The sequence below is a fragment of the Lagenorhynchus albirostris genome, chromosome 10 (genome assembly GCF_949774975.1).
Source record: "Lagenorhynchus albirostris chromosome 10, mLagAlb1.1, whole genome shotgun sequence".
Taxonomy (NCBI): Eukaryota; Metazoa; Chordata; class Mammalia; order Artiodactyla; family Delphinidae; genus Lagenorhynchus; species Lagenorhynchus albirostris.
In genome coordinates, this window is record NC_083104.1 from 77,612,781 (window position 1) to 77,626,599 (window position 13,819).

Genomic DNA, 13,819 nt, shown 5'->3' on the forward strand with positions numbered 1-13,819 from the left:
ATTTACGTGGGTCTATTTCTGGGCTCTCTATTTGTTCCACTGATCGATTTTTCTATTCTCTCACCAAAACCACACTGTCTTGATTATCATGGCTGCGTAGTAAGTCGGGTTGTGTCAGTCCTCCAACTTTGTTTTTCTTCATTATTGTGTTGTTTATTTTGGGTCTTTTGTCTCTCAGTATAAACTTAGAATCCAACTGTCAATATCCTCAAAATAACTTACAAGGATTTTCATTAGGCTTGCATTAAATCTGTAGATTAAGTTGGGAAGGACTGACATCTTGACAATATTAAGTCTACTATCAATGAACATGCACTCTCTCTTCACTTATTTAGTTCTTCTTTGATATCTTTCATCAGAGTTTTGTAGTTTTCTTCATAGAGATCTTGTACATATTTCATTAGTTTTATACCTGAATATTTCGTATTTTGGAAGTGCTAATATAAATGGTATTAGGGTTTTAATTTCAAATTCTACTTGTTCATTGCTGGGGTATAGGAAAGCATTTGACTTTTGTATGTTATTTGTATCCTGCAACGTTGCCCTAATTGCTTATTAGTTCAAGGAGTTTTTTGTCAATTCTTTTGGATTTTCTACATAGACATTCATGTCATCTGTGAACAAAGAGAGTTTTATTTCTTCCTTCACAATCTGTATACCTTTTATTTCTTTCTCTTGTCTTGTTGAATTAGCTAGGACTTCTATGCTGTTGTAAAGGAGTGCTGTTAGGGGATATCTTTTTTTTTTTTTTTTTTGAGGTACGCGGGCCTCTCACTGCTGTGGCCTCTCCCGTTGTGGAGCACAGGCTCCAGACGCGCAGGCTCAGCGGCCATGGCTCACGGGCCCAGCCGCTCCGCGGCATGTGGGATCTTCCCAGACCGGGGCACGAACCCATGTCCCCTGCATTGGCAGGCGGACTCTCAACCACTGCACCACCAGGGAAGCCCTAGGGGACATCTTTGCCTTGTACTTTATCTTAGCAGGAAAACTTTGAGTTTCTCAAAGTTTTATAATGTTAACTGTATGCTTTTTGTAGACAGTCTTTATCAAGTTGAGGAAGTTGCCCTCTATCCCTAATTAGTGAGCATTTTCATCATAAATAGGTATTGGAGTTTGACAAATGCTTTTTCTGCATCTACTGATATGATTATGTGTTTGTTCTTTTTCAGCCTGTTGATGTGATGGATTACATTTATTGATTTTTAAATCTTACATACCTGGGATGAATCCTATTTCATTCTGGTGTACAGTTCACTTCATACATTGTTGAATTCAATTTGCTAATATTTTGTTGAGAACTTTTACATCTATGTTCATGAGAGATATTGTTTGTTGTTTTCTTTTTTTGAAATGTCCTTGTTTGGCTTTGGTATGAGGGTAATGTTGGCCTCATAGAATGAGTTAGGAAGTGTTCCCTCTGCTTCTGTCTTCTGAAAGAGATTGTAGAGAATTGGTATAATATCTTCCTTAAATGTTTGATAGAATTCACTAGTAATCCCATCTGGGCCTGGCACTTTCTGTTTTTGGAAGGTTATTAATTATTGTCTAAATTTCTTTAGTAGATATAGGCCAGCCAATTCATTTTGTCTAATTCTTCTTGTGTAAGTTTTGGCAAATTGTGTCTTTAAAGAAATTGGTCCATTTCATCTAGGTTATCAAATTTGTGGGCATAAAGTTGTTCATAATATTCCTTGATTATCCTTTTAATGTCCACAGGGTCTATAATGATGGCCCCTTTATAATTTCTGATATTATCATTTGTGTCCTCTCTCTTGTTTTCTTAGTTAGCCTGGCTAGAGATTTATATATTTTATTTATCTTTTCAAAAAGATGACTTTTAGTTTTGCTGATTTTCTCTATTGATTTCCTGTTTTCAATTTCATTGATTTCTGTTTTAACTTTTTATTATTCTTTTTTTTGTGCTTATTTTGGACTCAGTTTGCTCTTCTTTTTCTAGTTTCCTAAGGTGGAAGCTTAGGTGATTGCTTTTAGATCTTTCTTCTTTTCTAATACTATATACATTCAGTGCTATCAGTTTCCCTCTAAGCACTGCTTACAGTGCATCCACAAATTTTGTTAAGTTGTTTTTTAATTTTTACTTAGTTCAAGATGTTTTTACTTTCTCTTGAGATTTCTTTGTTGAGTCATGTGTTATTTAGAAATGTGTTGTTTAATCCCCCAGTATTTTGGAATTTTGCAACTATCTTTCTGTTACTGATTTCTAGTTTAATTCCATTGTGCTTTGAAATCTGATATTGTATGATTTTTATTCTTTTAAATTTGTTAAGGTGTGTTTAATGGCCAAGAATGTGATCTGTTTTGATGAATGTTCCATGTGAGCTTGAAAAGAATATATATTCTTCTGTTGTTGGATAGAGTAGTCTAGAGATGTCCATTACATTAAGTTGATTGATGGTGTTGTTGAGCTGAACTATATCCTTACTGATTTTCTACTTGCTGGATCCATCCATTTCTGATAGAAGGTTTTGAAATCTCCAGCTGTGATAGTGGATTCATCTATTTCTTCTTGCAGTTCTATCCATTTTTGCCTCATGTTTTGACACTCTAGTGTTAAAAACATACATATTAAGGATTGTTATGTCTTCTTGGAGAATTGACCCTTTTATCATCATATAATGCCCCCTCTTTATCCCTGATAGCCTTTCTGGCTCTAACATCTGCTCTGTCTGGAACTAATATAGCTACTCCTGCTTTCTTTTGATTAGTATTGGCATGGAATATCTTTCTCTATCCCTTTATTTTTAATCTATATGAGCCTTTATATTTAATGTGGATTTCTTGTAGTTAGTATATAGTTGGGTAGTATTTTTGATCCACTTTGACAATCTCTGACTTTTTATGGGTGCATTTAGATCATTGATATTCATAGTGATTACTGATATTGTTGGATTACTATCTATAATACTTGTTACAATTTTTTTTTGTTTTTTTGTTTTTTTTGTTTTGTTTTCTTGTTTTTTGTTCTTATTTTTGTCTTCCTCTCTTTTTCTGCCTTTTGTGGCTTTAATTGAGCATTGTTATGAGCATATGTTATATGTTATGATTCCATTTTTTCTCCTCTCTTAGCACATCAGTCATACTTTTGAAACTTTTTTTAGTGGTTGCCCTGGAGTTTGCAGTATACATTTACAACTAATTCAAGTCCACTTTCAAGTAACACTATATTGCTTCATAGGTAGTATGAATAGTTTACAATAACAAAATAATCTTAATTCTTTCAACTTGTCTCTTTTAGCATTGTTGTCATTTACTTTGCTCATACATGAAAATATATAAGTACACACACATATACATATATATACATAAACATATCTAATTGAATACATTGTTGCTATTATTATTTTGAACAAACTGTTACCTGTTAGATCAATTCAGAATAAGAACATTTAAAGTTTTCTTATTTTACCTTCATTTATTCCTTCTCCAGTGCTTTTTCCTTTCTTTGCATAGATCCAAGTTTCTCACCTGTCATTTTCTTTCTCTCTTAAGAACTTCTTTTAACGTTTCTTACAAGGCAGGTCTACTGACAACCAATTCCCTCAAGTTTTGTTTGTCAGAGAAAGTCTTGATTTCTCCTTTACTTTTGAAGGATAATTTTGCAAGGTACAGAACTCTAGGTTAATGTTTTTTCTTTTACTACTAAATATTTCACTCCACTTTTTCTTTGCTTGCATGATTACTGAGAAGTCGGAAGTAATTCTCATCTTTGCTCCCCTAGAGTTAAGGTGGTGTTTTTCCCCTCTGGCTTCTTTCAGGATTTTTTTCTTTATCTTCCACTTTTCTGTGGTTTGAAATGAAATGCTTAAGTGCAGTGTCTTTTTGTTGTTGAAAACTTTTGTTTTTTGTTTTGCATTTATCCTGATTAGTGTTCTCTGAGCTTCCTAGATCTGTCAGACATTAATTTGAGGGAAAATCTCAGACTTTATTGTTTCACTATTTCTTCTGTTTCTTCCTTTCTTTCTTCTTTAGATATTCTCATTACACATATGTTACACCTTTTGTAGCTGTTCCACAGTTTTAATTTTGTTCTGTTTTTTTTTTCAGTCTCTTTTTCTCTTTGCTTTTCAGTTTTTGAGATATCCTCAAGTTCAGAGATTCTTTCCTCAGCCATGTCCAGTCTACTAAGTCTGTCAAAGGCATTCTTCATTTCTGTTGCAGTGTTTTTGATCTCTGGACTTTTTTTTTCTTTTGGTTCTTTCCTGGCATTTGTATCTCTCTGCTTACGTTGCTCATCGGTTCTTGGATGTTGTCTGCTTTATCCATTGAAGTCCTTACTATCTTATTCACAGTTGTTTTAAATTTCTGGTCTGATGTTTCCTCTTCAAAATGTCTTTTTTGCCTTTTAGTATGTCTTGTAATTTTTTCTCGACTGCTGGATACGAGGTACTGAGTAAAAAAGCTGCTGAAAATAGGCCTTTAAGAATGTGGTAGGAGGTGTGAGGGGAAGGCAAATATTCGATAGTCTTATGATTAGGTCTTGATCTTTAAGTGAACCTTTGCCTCTGGACTACGAACTTCCCATGTACTTCTCAGATTGTTTTTTCCTTTTGGGGTGGAAGAGGATGGCTAGAGTAGGCTGGAATTTGATATCTTCTTTCTTCCATGTGGAAGGCTCAATGTGCTAGAGCTGGCTATTTCCCTTCCCCCAGGTCAGTTAGGCTCTGATAGAACCCCAGCAGGTTAGATTCTGGTTAAATAGTTTCTCCTGAGGGCAAACCTTGTTAAGAAAGACAGAATGTCCTTGTTCATTTCAAAATGGGTCTTTCCCCCTCTCCTTGCCAGAAGCACAAGTTGATTTTTCTTGGTTATTCACTGTGAAAACCTGGTACAGGTTTAGGAAGTAACACTCACAAGAGTCTGCCCTCTCACTCCAATGACTTGGTGCCTTGGAGTTTTCAACTCTCAGAGTTGCTTACGCTGAACCTCTAGCAACTTGTCAATTATACTTCAGATTTTCCTATCCTTGCACAGCTTCCTGCAGAACTTTCTGCTCCTGTGCATTGTGATTCTCTGTATTCACCTGTCAGTTCTTCCAATATTGGTGACAGTTATTTTCCCTGTGACCTACCTCTCTTGTGGATCTAAGAAAAGTTGTTAATATGTTCTTTTTTTTTTTCAGCTTTTTGCTTGTTGTTATGATGGAATAGCAACTTCCAAGCTCTTTTCATGGTGGACCGGAAGTCTCAGATTATATTTTCTGTGAATGCTTTTAATAAAGGTAGCAAACAACCTTTCAAAAACAAATGATAAATATGTTTTCTTCAGGGAAATTATTTTTATACTTTTTATTTTAAAAAATATTTGTATTTGTTTTTAACTGAGTAATATAGTCATGTGGTCTAAGAAGAAAAAATATAATCAAGTATGCATGGAGAAGGTTGTTCACATAACTGTTCTAGTTCCCACTGCTTCCTATAGATAGTCACTTATGTTAGGTTCTTGTATATACTTCTAATATATAAAAGCAAATGCAAATATATATTCCCATGAATCCCTTTTTTACCCAAAGGTAGCACACAATATATATTTTCTCTATAACTTGCTTTCCCCGTCCTAACCATATATCCTAGAGATTTGAATATCTTTCCATATTAATGTAGCTTTCATTGTCTTTTATACAGTTGCATAGTATTCCATTCTGTTGTGTGGTGTACTGTAGTTTATTTAATTGGTTCACTATTGGTGGACACTTGGATTGTTGTTTATAATTCTGCAAACAAATAACCTTGTACACATGTTATTTTGTATGTAAGCAAGTGTATCTGTAGCATATATGACTAAAACTTAGGTTGCTTGGTATATTTTTGATAGATATTGCCAAATTGTCCTCCACAGAAGCTATATTAATATAATGAACTCCATGGATAAACCCTAGTTTTCTGTTTATAAGTGTTAACCATATTATATGAGATAAGATGGCATGTTGGAAAGTGCAAAGGATTTCAAAGTAGGGAACTTCATTATCCATAATGAAAAGGAGTAGGATATAATAGTTACAAGTTTCCCTCCTACAAAAGCTTTTAAAAATAATGAAAATTCATACTGCCCGTCATTACCAACACTGTGTACTTTATGTTTTACATTAGCCTAATCCTGTGATCTTTTCTGATCACTGCAAAACCTCTCACCAGCTATTTCACCCAGAACAAGTTTCCTAAGAAGAATAACTACTATTAGTCACTTAAATGACATAAAGTGAAATTTAGATGCTCCCTAGAGTAGAATTCAGCTGCCAGGTGGTTTGACCAGCTCACAGCATCACATTTCACTGCAGCTGTGGTGTGAGCTGGAAGTTGTATGGCATGGGTAGCAGCTGGACTAAGCTTCATCAGGTGGGTAGCTATGCAGCAGTGCTGCCAGCACTGTTTCAATGGGCAGGCATTGCCAGCCAGCCATGAAGAGTCCTTCTGCCTTATATGCATGCACTAAGGTGGGCTCCCCAGTAAGGATGCTAAAAGGCATCTAGCTGACAATTGCAGGAGGAGGCTCGGTCGTATTAGAAGTAGTCTGAATCTTGCTGTGAGTTCTTAACTTGAGTCTGGGGGAGTAGGCTCTAAGGTTTTAGACAGAAGGCGGCAATAAAATCAGTATTGCTTGTCATTCTGAATTTTTTATTTTGCCGTCTTATTGCAAAATCACAATCACAGTCAACTTCCAGGAGGCTAGTATTTGAAGCAGAATATATTTATTGTAGGCTATCCCATTATATAAGTATCCCAGTCTTTTTATTCTGGTTCTGGAAGTTTCAGCAAAAGAGAAGAAGAAAAGCTTTCTGTAGCTCATGGGAAAAGGGGGGAAAGGATGAAAGAATATACTATTTGTTGAATGCCTACCCTGCCAAACTGAGCTGGCTGTTTTACATGTAAGCAGAGAAGAAAGCTAGGTTTTTGTTTTCCCACGAAACTTAGCAAAGGCTTTTTGATCTTAAGGTTCTGAGTCGCCTTTCTGACCCAGAAAATGAAGACCAAAATCAAACAGTGCGTTAGGTGTATACATTATTATGCGACAGGGAGAGAACGTTTATTGAGGAGCTGATCGCATTTTAGATGTTGTACAGAACACTGTGGTTGCAACAAAATTAATTGTATCTGTGCAGATAAATCTGCCTAGAACACTGAAGCTATCAAATCTCCATCTCTTCAAAGCCCCATACCTATATGGCTCCTTATCAGGAAAAAAAAAACACCTCACAGATAATAGTTCCCTAGGAGTAAATTTCTTGTCTTATTTTCTCTTTTCATCTCACAGATAAAAATTGTAATATGAAAAGATAATTCTTCCCAACTGTCAGAAACCATTAGAATTTCTGCAGCCTGATGCTCTTTAAGGTAAACATGCCTTATGCATTTACTGCAGTAAACTCATCAGATTTACATTTTGATTGTCGAACACTGTACAAATTGCACATAATTGCCTTCTCTACGGCTACACTCTTGCTATTTGAAACTTTTGAAAATCTTCCTCATCTGGAATTCAGTAAGCGATTAATCTTCCCATCAAATAAGGGGACAGGAAATTGTCTTTTGCATTTGTATCCTGTGAGGACACTACTAATTAGAAGCCATTTCCTGCTCTCTGACCGCTTTCTTGCAGCCCTCCCTGGAGGTCCAAGAGAGGCCACGTGACAGCACTTGAGCTGAAGCCCTTGGTGGTCAGCAGTACTTGTCTACACGCCCTGTTTGAAGATAGTAGGAATCCAAATTATTTCCAGATCTGTGCTGTCTGTAGAGGAGGGTTCCTCAACCTAGACACTATTGATATTCAGGCCAGAAAATACTTTGCTGTGGGGGCTTTCCTGGGCATTTTAGGATGGTTAACAGTAGTCCTGCCCTCTGCCCACCGACGGCCAGTAGCAACCCCCCAAGTTTGACAACCAAATGTCTCCAGATGTTGCTGAAAGTCCCTGGGAGGCAGAATCACTCTGGTTGCAAATCACCGCTCCAGAGCAATTGGAATCACATTAAGTATCCAAGCAAGGCTGAGCTCACAGGCAATGTTCAAATACAACCATTTGGGTGAATTTCTTCCCTGTCTCCACACAAATGTCAGGAAAAAACTGATTCAGGCATTAGCTGCTCTTCCAAAAGTTCCTTCTGGGTTAGGTGGAATCAGAACAGGGGCTTGACATCTATCCAATCTCCCTGCAGGTGGAGGAAAGGTAGTTCTAGCTTTCATTCGTAAGTTTCCAGAGTCCACATCTTGTTTTCTTTCCAGTATATGCAGTCGGTGGCCTGAAGATGGTAGGTGTAATTTCTAGGAATGGCAGTGAAATTTATCTTTGGGATCAGTAAGAACTCAAATGAATATGTTCTTTAGCTTCCATCATCATACTTGAATGAGCTCAAAGAAAAATATATCTTTCAAATATGTGTTTCCACTTGTGGATGGCAGATTGCTTGTAGTTGGAGGATAAGAGACACCTGACCCCAGTACTCAATAATAGTAAGTTTCTTTAATCATGTGGTCCACTATGCATACACTTGACAGAGCAATGTTAACACTACAGGTGCTTATTTATTTGCATATCTGCCTCCCACTTGTAGATGTCAGCTTCCACATGGTGGGAACCATGCCTGTTTTATCTGTGTGTCCTCATTATCTAGTACAGTCATGGAACATACTGGACCAACAACACTAGACTATAAATTCCGTGAGAGTGGAGTTCTGTTTAGTTGTGTTGCTGCTGTTTTTCTCCGGGTCCTACACAGTGCCTGGCACGTAACAGGCATTCAACACGTGTTTATGGAACAAATGCATGATTGGTAGCCACGCTGGAAGACCGGTTGAATCCTGGCTGCACAGGTCAAAGAATTTTGGCTTCATAGTTCAAACGAATCCAAACTAACTCACTTTAACCTGTTTCAGCTAGGGTTTGAGGGAAAAGAACTTTTCTCCTTTTTAAATGTGCTTTCTTCATAGGCAACCGAAAAGAGAATTCAGTGCTTACAAAAGCACCAACATATTCTGATAGACGAGTGCAAATTGGTGCAAACATAGTTTCTTCCGATGAATGAAGTTTCCTCTATCTGATGCAGCTGAAAGGAATGAACACATGTTTGTGTTACTTTATTAGCGCCTCCTTTCCCCCACATTTTGTTTTTAAAGGCAGTTTAGCATAGTGATTAAGAGCGCCGATGCTAAAGTCTGACTGCCCGAGTTCATACCTGGTGTGAATGTGTAGCTTTCAAAAATTGCTTAACCTTGCTGTACTTTAATTTTCGTATCTAATAGATAAGGTAATTTTCTTATCTAATAGATAGCCGAGTTTAAAAATACTACCCACCTCATAAAGTCAATAGGAGGAATAAATGAGTAAAAATCAATAAATGTGCTTAAAACTCCTAAATGGCATACTGTGTTAAACAGTACTTTTTTCTGACATACATATTCAATCTGAAAAGTACTAACATACCAAAAAGTACTAACATACACGCACGCTTACACCTATATATAAATACATATATATCTATACCCTGACCCTTTTTTATTTGCATACATTAGTATATATTAATATATATTATATATTATATATATATATACACACACACACATACATACACACCTTGGTTATATATCCTTATCCTGATATGTTTATATATATTATATGTAATATAATATATATATTTTCCAGGTGGAGGAATTAGATAAATTCCTGTTTCTCCAACTTTAAAAGTATGTGAACAATTGATAAAAAGCAAAACTCTATAGAAAATCCTAGAGAAAGAATATCCAAGTTGTCAGCTTTGAAGGCGTGAAAGCCTCACGCCATTGCAGAGACATAGCTGGCCTCATGGCTTTAGCAAAAATGAAATGCTAATGAAGAATGCAAAGGGAGCAGCTTTAGGGGAAACAAAGGAATAATGTAGCAGAAATTGCAGACTCGGGGCCTTCCATTTTGTAAATATTTGGGTTGGTGGAAATTTGTTAATTGAGGCAATTGATTTTCACTTGAAAATGGTAGCAATATCTAATTCATTAAAGCCTGAAATAACATCCTTTGGGCCAAATGGGGTTATTTCATTCTTAACCTCTTAGTGATATATTAACAGTAGGAAAGCATTTGGACGCATATCTTAAAAAGTGCCACATTAACAGGAATTCACGCTGGAAAAAAAATTAAAAGAACCCAAATCTGCACCCGCACTTGCTCTAAGAGGGGAGGAAGCCCCCATGTCCTCCTCTTAGGTAGTATTTTAACGTCTGTCTGTGTTTAATATTGCCAAGCCTACTTGAGTGATAAATGTAACTATATAAAAATTACTTATTACAAGCTGTCATGTTGCCTCACTCACATCGGCTGGGCTGCAGGCGTTGTACATAAAACTTGAATCTCTACCTTGACAGCGTCAGCTGCACTGACTTTAAAGTAAAATGCTTTCAGTCATGAATACAAAACATAATTTACCTTTCCATAATACTTCAGTTTGAAACAAGTTGGAGAGCTCGTGTTACCGTCAGACCAGTACCTGTGCCGCGTGGAGAACCAGCAAATTCCAAGCTGTCACCTGAAAGTCACTGCTGCTCCCCTGTCGTCCCTTGGAAGCAAACTTAAGCTGCTAAGTTGTGGGGCCTCTAATTTTTAAAGTCGTATTTATGTGTAATTCCTTTTTGCAACTCCGCAGTGACAACGTGTTGTCAAGACGGATTAGCTCGTTCTCTAAATTGGTATTTGTATTGGAATTCCTGGCTGAATGGATTTTTCTCCTCTGGAAGCTCCCAGACGCCTAGCAACAGTTTGTTGGAGAGGTCAGGAAGCATGAACTGATACACACCCACTCCTTAAAATCGAAGCCCGGACTCATCTGCAAACGATGAGCTCTCTGAAACCAGTAAACACGTTTCAAACCAGTGGCTCAGCCCAGCGAGTGAGGCCCCAGCGGCCTTGGACTCCTGGGTTAGTTCCGAATCTCTGCTTAATCGAGCCGCTGACTACAACGTGCGGACGTCAGCCAGATGGAAATTAAATGTGAAGGTTCCAAGGAGCCTCTCCGCGGCACGGCTGATTCATTGTGACTGTTTGCGTGGTTGGTCGTGATGCAGGCAGTATGTGAGGCTGCGTCCGCCGGGACGTCTGCCCACCAGCTTCCCCGCCACATCGTCGGCCAGGCCCCCACCAGACCGCGGTGGCGCTGGATCTGTAGACGCCTCGCGTTAGCCCAATTCCTTTTGACAATGTTCACATTCAGTTAGGGCCCAAAGTGCTTGTACTTGTCAGTCGGGATAAATGATAAAGAAAATATCCACCACCACCACCACCACCACCACCCCCCCCGCCCCGTGGAAAGCGAAACGGAATGGCCACTGGAAGGACTTTTCTTGCCTGGTCCTCCGTGCGCCAACCTAAGCACCCATCATTAGGAAACAGCTCCTGCGTTTGCAACTTCTCCTTCGCTTTGGCAGATAATGAAGGCTGGAGAAAAGACAGCCGACCTGCAGGGGCATTCAGTATCACGAGGTGTTCTCTTTTTGAAATTTTAGGACAAGTGAAACATTCTGAAGGAAAACAGGCAGGGCAGCGTAAGTCTTGCTGCTTAGACAGCTCCCCCTGAGATGCTGGGTGTGGATTTCATAGTTTGCCCGTTTGTCTGTACAGCACCTTTCGCTGAGGAACTTGAAGCAGCATCCAACCAAACACTACTTTTCGTCTTTGTAAAAGCCCCATCGGTGCACATGGTAACCTTTTAACAGCAGCTTGAAGGTTTTCCACCCTGCAGCTCCAGACCTCTCCTGTCCAGCTCTTTCCTGAGGCACACTCTCCTCCCTCCCCTCCCCCAGAGGGACTTGTCTTAGGCAAAGGTACCCCATCCTGACTTCCCAGCTTCCCAGTGCTGCCATTACACCTAGTGTACCAGCCACCCACCTCCTCCTCCTTCAGTGCCGCCTTCTCTGATTGATGGAAACAAGTTTTTCTTTATCATATGAGGTACTGAAGGCACAGAGAGTAAACCCCCAGTTAAAGAGGTAGAGCCCCTTTCCTCTCAGGTGTGCCTCTTGTTCCATATACTTCCTCAGCCGTAAGACGCCTGCAATGGACACCTGTAATAAAACATCATGTCATACCCCCATTTCAACATTTGTTGATTGATACGAATGTTGCCAGTGGACTCTTTCTCCTGCTACAGTTATCTCTTTTCTGCACATAAATATAGTTTCACTTGGACAGTATGTTCTTTTAAATGTATAAGACCTTTGGAGAGTGCCCATTTGAACTTAGAAGCATATGAGCTGTTGTTGGGTCTAGGTAATTTGTTTTCTGTGAGGTCTTGAATGAGTCCTATTTGGATATGAATGTCTGCTAAATAATGTTTGCTTGTTTTCAGATACTAATTTATTTTTAAACTATCTAAAGATTGAATGGATTCTTACTGGGTTCTGGAATAAAACTTCAGTATGAGGTAGTTGTATTAGATCAGTTGTCAGATCTGCATTTCTTTTGTCCCACTGATGCCACTGAAATCACATTTATTCATTTGTACCTTTATAAGTGTTCTATTAACTTCTTCTAAATTTATAGTAGCATTGCAGTAATGTTGTAGAGCATTGTTTCACAGATCACTTCTGATTACCCCTGTTCATAAACATGCCTCTGCACCAGGTAAGCTGATTATTCCAAGTAGAAATTAAATTCTTTCCATACATTTAAATCACTGTCACATGTAGAGATATATCAGAGCATATAGCTCTATGGAATGCAAATAGGGTCAGCTGGAATGTAGGGAGGGAGTACCTATTCATTAAATAAGAATTAATTCAGAATCCACTCTGGGTTTTAATAACTCTTACTAGGTGCCAAGGAGGATAAAAGATGGTAGATGGTGGTAAGATAAGCATATATTATTTACTGCCAAATTGAACAGTATGTTAATAAGTACTGTAGAAGCTCAGAGAAGTGAGAGATTAATGGCTCCATATAAAGGTAAAATGTGAGTACAATTTGGAAAAGCAGAGTGGAAGGGAGAAGGGGGTGCGGCAGTTACAGTGTTTGCTGTTGAAACTGAATACAGTATGTTTGGAAGACCCCAAGGAGATCAGATTGATCGGAGTAAGAAACTTGGGCTGGGACAAATGGGAGATAGAGTTGTTCAAATGGGTTTAGAAGAAATATGACTGTAGAGGAGATGCTGAGGAGGTTGTATTTATCCTGAAAACCACAGTGAACCAAAGATTCACTTGCCCTGATGAAAGTGTGTGTGTGTGTCTGTGTGTCTGTGTGTGTCTGTGTGTAGTGGGGGGAGGTTAATACTTGCTGAGTGCTAACATGTGCTAAGTATAGTTCTAAGTGTTCTAAGTATATTTTGTCATTAAACCTCATAACGATGAGGATGAAATGGCTATAGTTATTCCAGTTTTCCTATGAACGCTAAGACTGAGAGAAAACATATTCCTGCCCTAAGGCTGTTCAGCAAGTCATAGAAACAGAAGCTGGATCTTAAACTACTTGGCACCTATACTACAGTCTCTAGGGTCTCTGGGAACATCCTTTGACTCATCATTTAAATATTATGGCTCACTAGTTTGTAGAACACGCCAGGTAGAACATACTGGGCAGACATTTGATTTAACACATGGCCTAGAAGTGCCGCTTAGCAACTGCTTGCCAATTATAATGTTACTGGAGCTGGTCAAAGTGATAGACCAAGAAAAGGAGCACAGTTCTTCAGTTCCAAATAGTGTTTCATTTAGACTCTCTCATCTCTTGACCTCAAACACTTTTGAAACTTTTCAACGCTTCATTATGAGTTTCTAGTAATTATGATACATTCAGGACAGACAGACTGATGCTAAAATATTATTGCAC